Genomic DNA, 17,131 nt, shown 5'->3' on the forward strand with positions numbered 1-17,131 from the left:
CCCAATCTGCCTTCATACTGGTAGCAGCCTGTTGCTGGATTTTAAAGGGCATTACCCTTTTAGCTGTCAATAATCCTTATTGTATCCTCTCAGTGTTCTAGAATTTGGAAATTTTATTAAAATTTGAACACAGGAAAATGATATTTATTCCACCTCTGGGAAATAGTATTAATAATATTATCCCACACACCCACATTTTTCCATGAGCCCCCACTGGCTCTATACAAAGCTCAGCCACGTGTGGCTGTGGGGACCTGGGGATTCAGAGGAGTTCTGGAATATTTTTGAAACAGATACAAGGTATGATGGTAAATTTTTATGCACCAACGTGGCTGATCTATGGTGCCCACTGTTTTAGTCAAATACCAGTCGAGATGTTATGTACAGGTATTTTGTAGATGTGGTCAACATCATTGTAGAATCAGTTGACTGTAAGTAAAGATTACCCTCCATAATGTGGGTGGGTCTCCCTCAATCAACTGAAAGCTAGAAGAGCTAAAACTGAGGATTCCCTAAAATGAAGGAATTCTGCCTCAAGACTACAACGTAACAACTGCCTAGATTTCCAGCTTGCTGGTCTACCCTACAGACTTTGAACTTGCCAACCCCATAATTACATGAATCCATTCCTTAAAACATCTCTTCTACTCGTTCTCCTATTGGTTCGATTTCTCCAGGGAACCCTGGCTTGTAACCTCTTAAACAATCTCACGGGACCCAGGAAAAGGATAACCCAGCAAGATAAGAGGCGTCTATGGTGGGGAGGGCGACTGAGTCAACTAAGAGCTCGTCTGTCCTGCCCGGGGCACACAGCCTGGTGAGGTCTGAGTGCACAGGATGAGAGAGGCAGACACTTGTACAGATGCTACATGTTGCTCCTTTTATAAAAGGTCATGATGTCCCATTAATTAAATATTCTACTCTAAGATATGACTGCCATGTCTACTGTTGCAAAAATAAGTATTAGGGTTCGATAAGGTTTCTTAGTTCCCATAATACTAAACTGGATACTAGAAAACAGCATGAAAATAGGTCCCTTCCAAAATTCTTGCAGCCAGTTCCTTCTCTTTGACAGGAACTAAATTGCTAACCATGCTTTTCAGGCCGCCTCTTGATTTGAATATAATCTCCTAAATCCAGTTGAGGACCTACCCTTTCTCCTCCTTCTTCTAATCTCCTGCATGATTAATGAAAGGCCTTTATCTCCATGGTTCTAACTAATGGCTTATTACTCATTTCTGTAGCATTAGCCAAAAGAAACCGCTATTCTTTAGGGTCTTTTTGATATGCATGATCAGTCATTTATTTCTCTTGTATTTGAAATGTCTTCATTCTTATAATACTTCCATGGCTACAGCAGTTGTTGGACATTTTCTAGTTTTTGCAGAGCTTTGCAGCCATGGAAAAATCTCCACTAAAGGTTTTGCAGCTTAGTCTAAGGCAGATGTCTGGACCTGGTGTGGTTAGTATAAAAATCCAATAGCAGCAGTAATTATTTTTTATTATTGTAATATACGGGAAGAAGATTCTGGCTTCCAGATAGGAAAGTCCCACAGTGAATCAGTAAAGTTTCCACCTCTGACCTTCTCAGAGGCTGGGATGGGGAGCCTGGTGCTCTGGGGCTGGGGTCGGGGGAGTTCAGAGTGCACGGTCTTGTCAAGGTCAAGGCCCTGGAGCCCTGTGACCCAGGCTGGGAGCAGTCAGAGAGAGCAGAGCTGAGGTTACTGCTGGCCTCTCCACTCGTGGCCCCTGCGTGTCAGCTGGGCTGGCAGCAGAGCCTTGCACACAGCCAAGGAGGGGGTGGTTATGCATTTTCCTTTGTTTTTCTGGCCCCAATAGAAACATCTTCTGATTAAGACAGTTGAAAGAGTTCCTTCACTTTGGAAATTTGTGACACGATAAAGAAATTTATGTCTTGTCCTCTTAAGAGGAATTAAAAATGTCCCAGGGTCTTTGCACTGAACTGTCCTGGTCCAGGAACTCCCCATCATGGGCTGTAGAGGTGAGCAGCAAGGCCATGCCCATGCCAGTCTGCACCCATGACAGGCTGCCTTTCCTCCAGTCTCTGCGAGTCGACAGGCTTTCATTGTCAGGATTTGATTGCTCAAGTGCCTTTCAATCTAAGAGCGATACAGTCATTTTGAGCCTGACACATTGGGTTTTGATTAGCTGGGTGGCGCTGCCTCCAGCCTCTCCTTTCACCAGATCTCCAGGTGAATGCGTGGAGCAGAAAAAGTCAGCTTGAAGTTTCCTTTCTTCTAGTTTCCAAAATAGTCTATGAAGAGCTTAATTTTGATATATGACACCCTAAGATACTAAAAAAATATCCTCATCTTTCAGGCAAGATTCAGGGTATGAAACAGTGAGGGATAAAAGGACCCCAAAACAGAGTGAGGAATATGCCGGACCTTCAGGGACCCCATTAGAGTCTTGGGGAGTGAAGAGTGGTTTCAGATAGTAGAGTCAAAGGGGCGCCATGATGTCATAACACAAGGTATTATGGGAAGAATGGGGCAGGGCCAAGAAGACCCATGACCTGACTACCTGAGGACCCAGCCAGAGGACATAACAGGTTATTTGTTAAAGGAGGACACCCGAAGGAGAAGGCGTCTAAGAGCATTTCAAACTTACCCAAGTTTATGGTAATTTCATCAAGAAGTAACAAGTGTTTTCATTGAAACACCAAATTTGGAAATAAAACCCTGCTGGGTTTTATGTGGTACCTCAGATCTGCCTTTTTTTTTTTTTCCCAGAGGCCAATGAGAAGGAGGGAGCTGGGTTTCCCCGGCCTGGACAGCCAGGGTGTGGCTGCACTCACCGCTCCCACCCTTCCTGCCTGCTGGAGGGTTCCCTGCATGCTGGGGCTGGAGACCACGGGAGACCCTTTGAGAAGCACACTCTGCCCTCCTCACACACCCACTGTGGTCTGGGAGGGCGGGAAGCACGGGCAGGCCTCACTCGGCCTCTCTGTCGGGTCACTGCTGCAGGCCCAGCTCCCCCCCCGCTGTGTGGAACCACTGACAGAGGAGTCCAGGCAGCTGCAGGGAGACCCTTCTCGTGGCTTTCTGCTCTCACCTCTCCCTCAGGGACTTCAGTGCGGCCGGCTCCTGCAGCCATGCGGCCAGGGTCCGGGGCCAACGTGGGGCTGACCTGCGGGAAGATGGGGGAGGGAATGACGTCTCTCCTGGGACTCTCTAGCACTCCTGGACGCCAGGCAGACTCACGCCCTCAAAGCCCATGGATGCAGCCCCCCCACCTCCCCGGGATCATCACCACACGCTGAAGCACATAGTGAGGGTCAGTCCTAAATTCCAGGACCTAGAACCATGGGACCCACCTGCCCGTGTGTGCCCATACCCAGAGCCTCTGCTCCCCTGTCACCCCCTGCATGTGGCCAAACTGAGGGACCAATATGTGGCATAATTTGAGGAACCCCTGAAGTTACCACACCCCCCACTGTGCTCCCACTAAAACGCATTCTGCACCCATCTGAAGAGGGGTAGTCATTACATTGGAGTAAGGCCTCTCTGTGAGCCCCTCCTGGAAATACGGATACATTTCGGGGAGCAGGTAATTCCTCGCACCACTTACCACAGACCAGCTGGTTAGACACCTAGCAAAATGCAAGGAAGCGGCCAAAGACCGGACCTAGTTTGGAGAATGGATAGTCCACAATATGGGGGATGGAAACAGGGAAACCCTGAAACCAGTGTTTCCGGGACAGTGAGGTCATCAGTCGCCCAGAGAGAGGGGGAAGGAAGGAGCAGCAGAGGCTGCCCTGACGGAAGGTGGGAACACAGGAGAGGCCAGGACAGATACCCCACCACACCTGTGCAGCACAGACCCACTGGGAAGCTGACGGCAGGTAAAGACAATCTGATAGGCTCACTTCCTTCAGATCACCTTTAATAACCTTTGAATCAGCCTCCCTGGAGTCCAGCTCCCCTTATTCTTCACAGACCCGCAAAGCCCGCCAACAAATACAACTACTTCTGCTGATTTTACATAAACTAAATTAATTAAACAAACAGTTGATCAATGGATGACAAAAGACAGTGTCTGGATATTATGTTCACTCACGCAAACAAATTCCAAGCACTAAAATCACTCTCTCCCAGTGTCCCACTTTTCAGAAAGCATCCTTTGAAAGGTAGTCCATGGAAACAACCAGCCAAGGGTGGTGCCCTTCTCACTGAGAGCTGCTGCCTCCCTGGGACTTGCCAACAGTAAGTATGCCCCTTCTCCAGCCTCACATAGCTTTACCCACCCAATACAAATTCCAGGGTGAATCAACTGTACTTTGCCCTTATTCTAAATAGCATGTGTATACAAAGGTCTGGTTGAGGTCACAACAGAAGCATTTCAAAATGACACTGGCAGATCCTAACTAATCACTGAATGAACGTGAGGCTGCCCTGGTGCTGCACAGAGCAGGGTCATCTGCAGGCGTTGAGGGAGGGGAAAGAGAGAGAGAGAACAAGAGGACATTTGTTCACACCGAACCTAGGATCCGTCAGCGTCTTAGACTATAGAAACCACCACGCTTGGGCTTTATTTTGTTAGTAATGTACAGACTTCCAGAGAAGACATGGGACATACATGGTTGATAATAACTTCTACCATTCACTGAGCATTATTATCTTGGAGATCTGTGCTTAGGACCTTGCAAACATAATCTCACTGAAGCGTCACATGGATTCTGAGAAGTCAGTGCAATCATGATCAACATTCTGCAGATGAGGAAACTATTTTCAGAGAGGCCAAGTTAACTTGCTGGAAGTCAGAGTCAGGAGTGCAATCTGGGTGGGTCTGAGTCCCAGGCCTGAGCTTTCTCCACCATGTCACATGGCCTTGAATGACCTTCATCAGTCACACACTCTCCCACTTCAGCCCTGGCCTCAGGCTAAGCCTAATAAGCCTCCACCCCAGGTAGGGGTCTGCCTTTGCCTAGCTACCAAATATCCCTGTCAGGTGCTCCAACACATGCTGCCTGGACCAAAAGTCTTAGTTGATATTCATAGGAACCAATAATTTAAATTGGACACTGAAAAATTACCTACAGTTGAATTAACCACAGAGAGCTGACATTTCCTTTCATGTTAAGGATGCAGATTTTCTTAAATGTACTTGGCAGCATAAGCACATCTTTTTATGGGATCTTTTTTATGAGTCCTTTAAACATGAACTCATTTAAAGTTTCATTGCACTTACTAGGTTTCAGCTTGAAATGTTGTTGGCCCATTAGCCTGTCCCTGCAGAGTCCAGGTTTGGCCACTGAGGCAAAGAGAACATTCAGTAAAGTGCTCCCCAGAGGGCTCATGTGTGACTCCCCGTGGATGAGTGATGGCTGCAGAGTATTCTGGGGTCTCATCCTATACAGTACAGGCTGCTAAAATAAACACCTGTCTCCTCTTTTACTATCTGAAATGTAATAGCAAGGTCATTCTATATCTGCACCTTGAACTCTCATTCTGTTTGAATATTTTCTTTTAAAGTCACTAATTTTATGGTAGTCCAAGCTTCTCAGGCCTGGCCAAGTTATGAGCTAATATTAGGACTGAAAGAAACGTTCACCTCATGCTTGAAAACTGTATCCGTAGGGAAATAAGGCCTTTCAACTCATGCTGAAATCTCCAGTAGACATGTGAGCTTCTCTGAATGTAACTGCCCCCTCAGCACAGCGCCCTTCTTGTTGGGGGTGTGGTTCTGCAGCCAGTGGCTTCCTGACTGTGGGAAAACAGCAGTTGCCCTGGGGGCTCAGTGACTTTGGAACACATTCCTGAAAACTCAACACAGTCTGTCTCTTCAGCACTCCCAGGGATTCGCTAAGCCAGTTAAACACCTGTAGTAAGTTCTTTCCTGTGTAAACTAGAGACGATTCTATTCTCAACAACTTAACCCTGACAGGTACAGGTCTGATCTAGCCATGGTTATCCAATGTAGATTCTAAAGTAACCACCTGTAGTAAATAGGATGTGCCTGGAACTTCATTCCCACTTTCTTCTTCACGTGAGTTTCTGTTGTTCATTAAGACCTAGTTCTCTCCTCTATGAAACTTCCCTGACTTTTGCAGGCTTTATTTATTTATCTATTTATTTATTTTTTATTAAGGTATCATTGATATACACTCTTGTGTAGGTTTCACATGAAAAAACAATGTGGTTACTACACTCACCCATATTATCGTGTGCCCCCCACACCCCACTGCAGTCACTGCCCATCAGTGTAGTAAGATGCCCCAGAGTCACTATTTGCCCTCTCTGTTTGGCAGGCTTTCTTATAATTCTTTCATCTATGTTTCCACCACATTTTGCCTGTATTTTTTTAGTTCACTTTTACATTGTATCATATTATTATTTACAATGTTACACATAATAGCTCTTTCTCCTCCTCTAGCCCATACAATCCTTGAATGATACCATATCAGTCACGTTCTTGCCTGTACTCCCTTCCCACTGCACATAAACAATGGTTGTAATGAATGGTGAATGAATAATTTAAAAACCTACAATACATTTACCTATTTCCAGGCGTTTGTTTGTATGTGTATGTGTGTGTATGCGTACTCCATAATCGTTCCAAATTAAATAATTATAAATTTAATTTCTTTCTATCTTACTGGATAATAATATGATGGGTGAGGAATATAGGTAAAGAAAGAGAAAATATGACCCTTATCTTTAGACCATCATAACCTTTACAGGCATATATGCTAAATATACTAACTAAGCACTTATAAGCCAGACACAAGGCTACAAACTTCATATAAAATCATTTCATTTGATCCTGTGGCCCACCTACAAGGCATCTCACATTATAATCAAGGGATCTGAGGTTCACAGAGGCTGAATAACTATCCATAGTCACACAACTAGTAAGGATCTGCAGCAGGCAATCGGGGCTCACCAAATGCCCATGCTTCTCTAGTCCTCCCGGCAGTAAGATTAGGGCCACGTGACTAGTTCCAGCCCGAGGACCATGTGCGTAAGTGCTGTGTCGCTTTTGGGTGGGGGCGGGGAAGAGCCGCTGTGTCTCCTTCATCTCTCTCTGGGATGCTGCAGTGACCTCAGAAACTGCATGTTCTGAAAGGTTAGACTAAGGGAAGGAGGGCTTCGCAGCTTGCATCAGATGAGCGAGAGATGAGCATATAAAGTGCTCACCCACTGAAGTGTAGGTTTGTTTTTAACAAAGGCATACCCTCTCTTGTCTTGATAAATGTCGTGACTGAGCTGGCCTCCAGCCCACACCTGTCTAAGTCCAAAGGCCTCCTCTTCCCCACCCTCTACTGTTCACAGTTCTCTGGTAAAGACAAGATAGAGATAACCCGTGAGATCAAACAGCAGTACAGGTAGGCAAGGTGGATGCACATGAGATCAGAAGCAATTCAGGAAGACATGATGGCAATACAGCCATGAGAGACTGAAGAGCAACATAAGAAGACAAGATGAATACACGGTCATGAGAGATGGGAGAGCAATCAGGGCAGAGAGGAAAGGCGCAAACGAGTGGCATCACCTGTGAGGCTGCAGGGACACATGGCACTCACAGGGAGGAGGGCGGTGAGGGAGTGTAAAGCACAGGACTGGAACTGTGACTACACGTATCAGAAAGAGAGGAGAGTGGCTAGACTCTACGATTCTGATGAAGTCCAATTTCCTGATTCCCTCCCTTCCCTTTAGCCAAATGACTGTGACAAATGCCTGCTGGACTCTACCACAGTTGCCATTTGGAGCAGAAATCCAGGGACTGCTTAGCTCCTACAGACTGAGAGCTTATCGAGAGAAGATTGGATGGGTTTGCTCTGCACCCATCTGCAGATTTGGTAAAGTTTCCTGAAGAGGTTTTGTCAATGGCGACTTCTGGTAAGTGAGCTTTAGCATTGTTACCCACCTGTCGCCACCTGTTCCTTGAAGCCGCTCAGTCAGGCTTGTTTATATGCTGAGTGATGGTCGAACCTGTGAGAAGAAATTGCAACTTAGAAATACAAGTGCTTAGAAGGAGGGCATGTCTCTAGCATTTGTAGAATTTCTGCTCTTTTGAATTTCATTGTAATTAACGCATGTCATTGGCATGTTTCATAGTTTGGGAATAGCATCATGTTTTATTTTTTAAAAATCACAACACATCATAGTTTGAAATACAGACATCAGGTTTCTGGTTCCTAGCTTTTGATATTATACCTGTCAAAGTTTCCATTTCCTTAACAAGGACATGGGAACAACATGAGGTCATCAGGCCAGTCTATTTATTTATTCTATCTACATTCATTGAGCACCTACTCAATATTGTGAGACCCCAGAAATATAAAAACTGGCTCAGGTCAAATACTCATTCACCTCTAATATTTAGTTAGCTTCGTTTTGCTTAATGGCCATAGAAGTCTGCTCTGATCCCAGGTAACCATCCCCAGGGACAAAATGGAGGTGGCATGCACCCTGCTCCAAGAAAAACCCCTCAGAATCTGTGCAGACCCTGGATGGGAGACCGTGGATGGGAGAAATAACCCTGTTTCACCTGTTTCTGAGCTCATCTCTGTAGGTGGGAAGGGGATTCAGAACCTTAGAAGGAACAAATCTGACCTACTTGCGCATCGAAAAGATTCAAATAGAAATCATTGGTAGTTTCAAACAACTGATCTTTTAGGTCCCTGCTAAGACAAAACTTATTTCCCCAGGAGAGGAAATAAGAAGTACAGGGGGTCAGCAAGGTCAAGTGTAAAGCCTCCTTCTGCCCTTCAGGTGTTTGTGCTCTTAAGCAAGTTAGTTAACCTCAGTTAGCCTCAGTTTCTATCAGCTGGGTGTGGTAAGAATTCCCACCTCTCAAGGGGGTTTATGAGGCTATCAGATAAAACGTGCAAAGTGCTTAGGAAGTTGCTCGTATGTAGCAAATGCTCAATAAATCATTATTATTATCATCATAAACTTTCACGTAATTGCCCACATTTCAAAGGACCCTCCCATCTCGGCAAATGGCTCCACTTATGCGCATGCTTCCTCATGTAAATGCTGTTTCACTGTGTTGTGACCCCATAGCTGAATTGTTCTCTGACAGTTCGCATGCCATGAAGGAACCTGGTGTGTGCTTTCTGGAAGCTGTGCTGATTGCTCCCAATCCTACCTCGCATGGCTGCCCTCCTCACCGAGACATCTCCAGCAAACACACCCCGGTGGTGTCAACACGGGGGTGCTCAGAACTCCTGGAGATCTTCCGCGGGCTTCCAGTGGCCACAGCCCCGAAGCTGGAAACCGCTCCAGGCTGGCCACAGGCTGCCTGTGGAGAGTTTTTTCCCTCCTTGACTTTGAGCCAGATGTCCTGATCTGAGGGGTGAGGGGCTCCAGGTGAGCTTCTCTTTGCCATGAGCTGTGAGCACCCTCTCTGGCCACGAATCCAAGGGAAAGAGTCCTTCAGCCAGGAAAGCCCAGCCCTGGACACACCTGCAGGGTCACCCCAGTGGATCCCTTGGATCCGTGGCCAGAGAGGGTGCTCACAGCTCATGGCAAAGGGTGGAAGCTCAGGCGACTTCCAGAGAGGCTCACCCCGCCCGCCCTGCTGGAGTGATCACAACAGCAGACCCGGGCATGGCAGTCAGGGAACCGAAGCCAGTGCAACTGCGGGCCACCAAGGGAGGGCTGGCTGTCACTGAGCCCACACCTTACCCCAGTGAAGGTCTGCATGCTTCAATCTGAGATGCCCAGCCCGAAGTCAGACGCTGAGCCTGTGTGTCTCCCTGTCTCTATCTCTCTGTCTCTGTCTCTCTCTCTCTCTGTGTATCAAAAGTCCCTGTAACGTTCAGGCCACTGACTGAAGCTTGAAGCAGAAGCCTTGTCTGCTTCTTGGGGTTACTGGGAGCACCCCAAGGCTGAGGCCACCCAGACAGGACAACTACTTGAGTATTTTGACCTCTTGTCATTGAAATGCCAGACAAGCGTTTTGAAGCTGCTTTGGTCTATTTGACCTTCTTGCCTTTTTACCTGCCTCCACGTGATCCTCTCCACGGAGCAGCTAGAGATGTGACCGAGTGGGGCTGTGACCACAAGCATCTCTCGGCTGCCAGCAGAGAAGCTCGCCTGGAGCCCCTCACCCCTCAGATCAGGACATCTGGCTCAAAGTCAAGGAGGGAAAAGCTCTCCACGGGCAGGAATGATTTCCTGTGAGGTCAGAGGCCCCTCCTCCTCCTCCTCCACATATCCAAGGGACACGTGAGGGTGCAGGCACCCCCTAGGGAGGCCAACTTGGGAGCTGTCGGCCCTCAGCCCCCACCTGGCCCCCATGACACCCTGCATAGTCCCTTGTTCCAGAGGAAAAGGGTACAGGGCACCCAGAGCTTCAAGAGGGGCCGGCTGAGAGTGTGGGAGCGGGGAAAGGTGGTACCCTCACCCCATGGGTGGGATGCACCAGGGTGAAGAGGGGCATGTGACCTTATGGGCTGGTTCAGCCAACCCACAGAACCACCTCCTCCCCGCTGCCACATGCCTGCTGAGTCAGGGCTCAGAGCACACCTGCGAGGTGTGGGTCCCCTTCACAGTGTCCCAGGATGAAACCACATGGGGAGGGTGCCCTGGGCCACTGCCCCAGGGACCCTTGCTGTCTCAGTTAGATGGATTTCTTCCTCCCGTGGCTGGCTGAGTGCTGGGTTCAAACACAGTATTGAAGCCCCACCCCACAAATACAGCAAAGGTGAAGTCCGGGAAGGCAGGTGTGGGGCAGGTTCTATCCACCACACTGAGGCGGCCCTGCAGGTGTGTCCAGGGCCGGGCTTTCCTGGCTGGAGGACTCTTTCCCTTGGATCCGTGGCCAGAGAGGGTGCTCACAGCTCCTGGCAAAGGGATGTTAGTTCCTCATTAACTTCTCCTGCTCAAATCTAGAGAGCTCAGTGCAGAAAAAAGAACACAGCTTTCAAACTGGCAGGCCTGAGACAGCACAAAACAAGCGTAGGCTGCTCATCAGCCCACACCCAGCAAAAAAATCGACCTTGAGTCTAGCATGCCCTGCTCTTGTGCTGTTTATGAGATTCACTTGGAAATTAATGACAGTTTATATAACCAACTGGTCCTTGAATTTCTGACTTAGACAAAACTGTTAAGTATCCAGAAGAAATACAGGGAGAGGTCAAGAGCTCAGAATTAGGAGACAATGAGGCACATGAGGCCCTGGCTGGGTACTGGCAGAGGTGAGCAGCCTCGCAAGGCTTGCGGTTTCCATCCGGGCCTCTTCGTCGTGAGGCCCTCAGAGAGTTGCCTAGGCTTGCAGAGGCTGTATCTGGACACCATTCTCTAAAAATGTGCCCAGTCACTGTGGAAGTGATGTTTAAATAATCAGTATTTCACAAATAGTGTTGAAACTTTTTTAAGTTTTTGCAACAACCAATTCCTTGTAGACAGTTTCTTCCAAAGTTTCATGGATGAATTTATTTAATATTTTTAAGTTACAGTGACAAGCCATCAAAGAAACCATTGTATCATAAAGTAATCTCACAAGCTGCTATTTACAATCATCTATCAGCTGAAATACCAGGACCTACAGCTGGTCTGAGGTGAACTATCAACCTTCCCGGGTCCACGTGCCTGGGCAGGTACCCCCACCCCCACCCCCCTGCTTTATAAGAAGCGCTCAGTACCTTGAAACCCAGAAGTGGTCCCAGACAGATTCCGAGCTGGGTCCCAGCAGCACCAGGCAGGGTATAGCACCAGGGAGTTTCTCATGGCCTGGCAGCTACAAATATCTGACCAGAGTTAACACTGTGGGTACTGAGTGTCTTTTCATCAAGAAAAATAATGAATCTTCATAATTCCCTAGCAAGCTGGCACTATTATTATACCCATTTTACAGATGAGGAAACTAGTCCAGAGAGATTAAGTACCTGTTGCAAAGTCAGCTTCTGCTGGGAGAGATGTGCCCAAAGAGATGTGCCCGGCTAACCACAGCCCATGTGCCCAGCCAGGTCACCTGATCTTCAAAGGCCACGAGTGGAAGTGAGATGGACCCAGACACCAGCATGGGAAGCTGAGAGAGGAAGACCCCTGCTCTGCACCCGCCTCCGGTCTGGACTTGTTGGGTCCTGTGCCAGGCTCCCTTGCTCCATTTGTATCCTTGCTCCAATGGCAAACCTCCTCACAGTGCTTTGAACTAAATCTCTAGTTCACAGTTTCTCACTGGCTTATTGGACAGAGAGGTTGTTTTTAATTAAATCATGTCCATAATTATTTGTTCCCACGAACTCAGTCTTGAATTGCAGCATTTGTCATTGGCTGGGCTAGTTGCAGTTGAAAGCTGGTGTGAGCATATGTGCACCTGGACAGTCACGAGCCCAACCACGAGCCAGGCCAGCGTGACTTGGTGAAGTCTTTTCCCTGAAAAATAGACTCCCCTTCCCTTTAGCTTGTACCTCTTTGCTCAGCCCAGCTCCTTACAGATCCAAGGCCCAAAGCTCCAGATGATCATCCATAGAGACACTGAGCTTCTTAGGCCAGCTTTCAAATGTAAGTAACTCAGCCCCAGAAGAGTGCTGAGACTCAAGTCTTCGTTCAAGGGAACAACTAATTATGAACACGATTTAATTAAAAGCACACTCTCTGTCCAATGAGCCATCAAGAAAACCGGAACCTTTGAAGGAGTTCCATGTCCCACTTGCTTTGTTTAAGAAGTGTGCACAGCCCTGATCCGCAGCTGGGAAAGAGCCCAGTCCTAGTTTTGCAAGTGACTGAGGCATCACAGCCCCAGCTCTCGGTGGCAGGTGCCAAACTGACCCACTCCCAGGATGGGGATGGGATGGCAAGGGGAGCTGACCATGAAATCTTCCTTTGCCCACCCTCACATGCTTCTGAGAATATTTCTGGCCTACACTTCCAGTAGGTTTTATTAAGTATGATCTCAACGGCTCCACAGCATCACGTAAGGAAAGAAAGATGGAGGTAGAGAAAGGTCAGCGAGTCCACAAGCTGACCAGGGGCAGAGGCGATGGGGCGGGCAGGCCCCACACACGCACCTGGCCAGGGCTTCAGGTTCTGATAAGCCCTGTGGAGTCCAGGCTCCTATAAAAGCCCCCAGGGATCACTCCAAGCTGTAAGCCTGCGACAGTCAGCCATCCTTTGGAGAAGGGGAGGGATGATGTCATGGGTGTGATGTGTCTCCTAACAAGAGATCTGCTCAGAGGAGTCACAGAAATTTTCTGAAAATGGTCAGCTTGAGCCTCGGCATTGTAGGGAGCCGGGCTGAGAAAAGAGGCCTGGGCTCAAGGGAAGGGAAGGTTTTTTTTTTTCAAGCAAAAGAGTTCACCAAGTCACTCTGGCCTGGCTCGTGACTGTCCAGATTCTGAGAAGTCCCATAGGAAATAAGAATGGGAAAATGAAGATAAATATGAGTGGGAAAAATGAAGTCTAAAACTTGTAACTTGGCCAACAAGTGACTGTATGATTTGGTTTGTGCCTGAAATATTTAATGTAATGCTTTATTAACACCAAATAATACATTCAATGTCTGCATTGGTTATAAAACACAATTACAAAAAGGAAATTATGAAAACCATCACTCAACTTAAGAACGAGACCAGCACCTGTGAGATGACCGAGATGTTTCTTCAGCCCAGCTCCCCACAAACCCAAGGCCCAGAGCTCCAGTTGCCCATTCGCAGAAGCATTCTCTGGCCTGTGATACACAGAACCCGTGCTTATCCTTTCTCCTTTTAGAATGGCTCATGGATCTGTAAGCAATACACTGTTTGGTTTTGCTTTTTTTTTGAGCCTTATAAAAATTGTACCATAATGAATAGCAGCCTTCCTTGTCTTGCTTTTTGTACTCAGAATTTTTCCCAAGATGCATCCACTTGTTACATGCTATGAATGTTCATTTATATTCCTTGCTATTTAATATTCCATTATGTGTGACTATAACATATTTATATTACCCAGTCCTAACAGTGGACATTTGGGCTGTTTCCAGGTTTTTGCTTAATGAATGACACTCTTAAGGACATAGCTGCACCTGTTTTCTAGTTCACACATGCGAAAGCTTCTCTAGAGCATTTGATTTGGTGTGTGCCTGAAATATTTAATGTAATGCTTTATTAACACCAAATAATACATTCACTGTCTGCACTGGTTATAAAACACAATTACAAAAAGGAAAGATGAAAACCATCACTCAACTTAAGAACGAGACCACCACCTGTGAGATGACCGAGATGTTTCTTCAGCCCAGCTCATAGCGGTGGTATCACCAGGTCAGCACATATGTTGATCACATCCTCAGCTTTACAAGCGAATGTCAAAATTATTCTCTAAGTTGATTGTACCAATTTATACTCTTAACTACACAGTATTTCAATCTTCTCCAGCACTTGGTGTTTTCAGATATATTGATTTTTGTTATGACACTTTAGTCCAAATATATCTCATATGTTCTTAGTTTACATTTCCCTGATTATAGAAATATCGACCATATACTATACATTTATTTGCCTTTCATATTTCCTGCTCTGTAAAATAACCATTGCATTGTTTGTCTTTCTCTTGTCAACTTGAAGGCATTTTCAGTATACAAAGAGTAATAATTATTTGTAGTTTATGTGTACTAAAAATTCCTTCTAGGTTGGGGCATGTTTTTCATTTTGCTTTTGGTGTTTTTTGACATACAGAAATCTTTCATCTCAATGCAGTTCATTCTATCAACCCTTCCCTTTATAGTTAGCACTTAACGTATTTTGTTTAAAAAACTTCTTTACCTCCAAAGTCTTAAAAGATCTTCTCCATTATGTTTTTCTTAAGTTAAGAGTGTTCTGCTTTTTGTAATGAAGTCTTTAAGTCCATTTGGGATTGATTTATGTACATGGTGTGAGGTTGGGATTCAATTTTATTTTTTCCCATAACAGATGGTCCCTGCCAGTGTGCTGAGGGGACGCTGAGGGAATGAGCAAGCCATGGGACCCAGGAAAGATGGAATGGTGCTAAGTGTGGCCCATGCCTAGGAAAGAAAAGCCTAATGCAGCCCCCCAGTCCACAAAGGATTGTCATTACCACCTACTGAGGCTTACACGGGGCTGAGCTAGTCTGAGCAACCTGCTTGCATTTTACCAGTTCTCACATCAACTCTTGGCAGTAGACTGTAGGACTCGCCTCCTATCTCAGATGAAGAAAGTGCATCCTAAGTTAATAGCTCACTGAAAATCTCTGTTCATAAGCAGCAGAGGCAGAATTTAAACTCTGGTCTTGATAACCCCAAAGCCAAGATCTTCGCGGTGACACTAAACTGCTGGGTCAGGGCCTCACAGAAAGAAGAGACAGAATGACGATGGATAAGCCGTCCTTTTCCCAGTTCAGCTTCTGCCCGGGCTGGAGCAAGTGGAGGGAATGCGTGCCATGTCCTTGGGTTGCCCTGAGCCTCCCAAATTGCTCATTTCACTGTAAAACCTCTACTACCCCACTGATTTGACTTAAACCCATGTTAGTCTAAGACTGATTTGGATGGGGTTGGAGGAGCATCAAGGGGGTTCCCAGTTTTGCTTCAGATCAGTAAAATAGATTTTAGAACTCCATTCCTGTAGGTAAGAGTGAACCAAACCCTCAGGGGACCCTAGCAAGGCACGGGATGTGTGCATAATCACGCTAGGAGACTTATTCAGTAGAGGCATCTGATTGCTCCAAAAATGAAGACTCAGGAAATTATAAACTATGATACTTGATAAAGGGACAGCAGTTTTCTGAGTGCTGTAACAGTAAAAAAGCCAAGAAGCCCAGAGAGACTGGGGGAAAGATTTGTAATGCTCTATTTAAGCCAAAGCAGACATACTCTGATTTGCTGGCTCTGAGGTTTTGGAAGCTGGGGGTGGAAGGAATGGTAGAAGCCACAAGCCACTGTTTTAAGGAACTCATTGAGGGCTGGAGAAACACTGGAAATAATAAAGATTTTTAAGAAAGAGGAAAAGGTGACCCTGGAAATTTCATCTGAGGACCCCCTGTATTGTTTAGGGGCCAGCAAACATTTGTGCGGCCCACACCCAGGGGAGCAATGACAAGGGGTACGGTTGTCTCTTCCCTCCTCAGCCTCACCTGATGTCTCCATGTTCCTTGAGGACAGGAACTGGGCTCGGCCACTGTCCCTTCACCTCCTAACAGCATTCTTGACGCCTCGTAGGCTCTCAGTAATGTGTCTCACATCAAAGCCTCAAGGAGCGGAAGGAAGATAGGGAGTAGGTCAGATCCACAGTGGCTTCTGGAGGGTCAGGCCCAGAAGCTGATGGGAGAAGTGGGCTGACCTTCTTAACGACTGAAAAAAAGACAGAAAGGATTCACTTGAATACCCCAGATCTTTGGGGAAAGTATTGAGAAAATAACACCATTTCAATATATATGAACTATATGCAATAAGCACATTTTCTATAATGGCTCCTTCTAAATATGATTCCCTTGCAACTGAGATTAAGTGTGAAAGTTGTTACAAAGGAAATTTCGTACATCGCTTAAGATTAACAAGACATTTAAAATTCATCTTGTTTACCTTTCATAAGAAGAAAGAACATTTGCCATCATTAAGCAAAGTTGGATTAAAATAATCCCATAAATGGTCATTTGACCCCAAGGACAGAGAAATGTTCTTCCGATGGCTTTGGATGGTTCCCACAGTGCAGAGTCCATGTAAGCATCCCTTTACAGAGCCTGGTGAGTCGGTGTGGCTGGTGTGGGCACTGGAAAGAGCAGGTCAAGGTGGGCAGGGCTCCTGTCTCAGGGCCAGGTATGTCACACAACGTCTTAAATCAATGGGTGCTCATTGAAGTGTGTTAAGCAAAGGTGTGTGGTAGGCAGGCTCCAAGGTGGCCTGCAAGGACCACCCACCTCCCAGGATGTCCACACCCTGGTGGGATCCCCTCCCTTGGGGCATGGATTTTGTGAGCTATTTTTAATGACTAGAGCACAACAAAAGTGATAGGATATCATCTTTGAGATTAGGTTATAAAAATGACTATGGCTTCCATCTCAGTTTCTCTCTCTGTCTCTCTCTCATCTCTCATTGAGGGAAGAGAAACAAGCTTCCAGGCTGTGAGCAGCCCTAAGGAGAGACCCACGTGGCAAGAGACTGTGGTCTCAGCCGCATGAGTGAGCCGGGAGCCGACCTTCCCCTGGTGGAATTCTGAGGTGAC

At 46.6% G+C, this 17,131-nt stretch overlaps 1 long non-coding RNA gene across 1 annotated transcript in view; it reads right to left on the minus strand.

The window, feature by feature from the left end:
• LOC140845836 (uncharacterized) overlaps nucleotides 1–16,252 on the minus strand; it is a 36,738-nt gene extending 20,486 nt beyond the window's left edge. The window contains exons 1-3 of the long non-coding RNA XR_012124740.1: nucleotides 11,861–16,252; nucleotides 7,891–7,955; nucleotides 3,076–3,150 (exon numbers count right to left, since the gene is read on the minus strand). This is a non-coding gene — a long non-coding RNA (uncharacterized lncRNA). The remainder of the gene's footprint in view (nucleotides 1–3,075; nucleotides 3,151–7,890; nucleotides 7,956–11,860) is intronic.
• Nucleotides 16,253–17,131: the final 879 nt, after the last annotated feature.

Source organism: Manis javanica, chromosome 13 (genome assembly GCF_040802235.1).
Source record: "Manis javanica isolate MJ-LG chromosome 13, MJ_LKY, whole genome shotgun sequence".
Lineage (NCBI taxonomy): Eukaryota > Metazoa > Chordata > Mammalia > Pholidota > Manidae > Manis > Manis javanica.